The 1,497-nt window shown below is 60.5% G+C and overlaps 1 non-coding gene and 1 pseudogene across 1 annotated transcript; one reads left to right on the top strand and one right to left on the bottom strand.

The window, feature by feature from the left end:
• The first annotated feature begins 397 nt into the window (after positions 1 to 397).
• Positions 398 to 1,105, top strand: LOC123178002 (uncharacterized; annotated as a pseudogene).
• Positions 1,106 to 1,291: 186 nt separating this feature from the next.
• Positions 1,292 to 1,447, bottom strand: LOC123178003 (5.8S ribosomal RNA). Its single transcript, XR_006489262.1, has one exon. It is a non-coding gene; the product is annotated as a 5.8S ribosomal RNA (ribosomal RNA).
• Between the last annotated feature and the right edge of the window lie 50 nt (positions 1,448 to 1,497).

Below are 1,497 nucleotides of genomic sequence, written 5' to 3'. Positions count from 1 at the left end.
CATCCTACCTATTTAAAGTTTGAGAATAGGTCGAGGACGTTGCGTCCCCAATGCCTCTAATCATTGGCTTTACCTGATAGAACTCGTAATGGGCTCCAGCTATCCTGAGGGAAACTTCGGAGGGAACCAGCTACTAGATGGTTCGATTAGTCTTTCGCCCCTATACCCAAGTCAGACAAACGATTTGCACGTCAGTATCGCTTCGAGCCTCCACCAGAGTTTCCTCTGGCTTCGCCCCGCTCAGGCATAGTTCACCATCTTTCGGGTCCCGACAGGCGTGCTCCAACTCGAACCCTTCACAGAAGATCAGGGTCGGCCAGCGGTGCGGCCCGTGAGGGCCTCCCGCTCGTCAGCTTCCTTGCGCATCCCAGGTTTCAGAACCCGTCGACTCGCACGCATGTCAGACTCCTTGGTCCGTGTTTCAAGACGGGTCGGATGGGGAGCCCGCAGGCCGTTGCAGCGCAGTGCCCCGAGGGACACGCCTTTCGGCGCGCGGGTACCGGCCGTGACGACGACGGCCACCGGGGGCACCTAAGGCCCCCGGGCTTTGGCCGCCGGCGCGGCCGACAACAGTCCACACCCCGAGCCGAGCGGCGGACCAGCAAGAGCCGTTCCGCATACGGCCGGGGCGCATCGCCGGCCCCCATCCGCTTCCCTCCCGGCAATTTCAAGCACTCTATGACTCTCTTTTCAAAGTCCTTTTCATCTTTCCCTCGCGGTACTTGTTCGCTATCGGTCTCTCGCCTGTATTTAGCCTTGGACGGAGTCTACCGCCCGATTTGGGCTGCATTCCCAAACAACCCGACTCGTTGACGGCGCCTCGTGGGGCGACAGGGTCCGGGCCGGACGGGGCTCTCACCCTCCCAGGCGCCCCTTTCCAGGGGACTTGGGCCCGGTCCGTCGCTGAGGACGCCTCTCAGGACTACAATTCGGACGGCACAGCCGCCCGATTCTCAAGCTGGGCTGCTCCCGGTTCGCTCGCCGTTACTAGGGGAATCCTTGTAAGTTTCTTCTCCTCCGCTTATTTATATGCTTAAACTCAGCGGGTAGTCCCGCCTGACCTGGGGTCGCGGTCGAAGCGACGTGCGCTTCGTTTGCTGGGTCGTTCTGAGGCCATAATGTCGGCTGCGCGTCGGATGCACTGCGTTGATAAAGCAAGGACGCCCACCATGCGTTGTGTCCGGCGCGGTACACCGGCAGCCCGATCTTCGGTCCACCGCCCCTTGCGAGACGAGGGACCAGATGCCGCATCCCGATTCCCGATGAGGGTGGTTGGGAGCGTGTTTTGGCGTGACGCCCAGGCAGGCGTGCCCTCGGCCGAGTGGCCTCGGGCGCAACTTGCGTTCAAAGACTCGATGGTTCGCGGGATTCTGCAATTCACACCAGGTATCGAATTTCGCTACGTTCTTCATCGATGCGAGAGCCGAGATATCCGTTGCCGAGAGTCGTGTGGATTAAATAGCTTTGCAACACAAGGGATGGCTAGCAAGCTAGCCA

This window comes from Triticum aestivum, unplaced genomic scaffold (genome assembly GCF_018294505.1).
Source record: "Triticum aestivum cultivar Chinese Spring unplaced genomic scaffold, IWGSC CS RefSeq v2.1 scaffold32925, whole genome shotgun sequence".
Taxonomy (NCBI): Eukaryota; Viridiplantae; Streptophyta; class Magnoliopsida; order Poales; family Poaceae; genus Triticum; species Triticum aestivum.
Note: the sequence above shows the minus strand (reverse complement) of the source record. Positions and strands in the feature narration are given on the sequence as shown.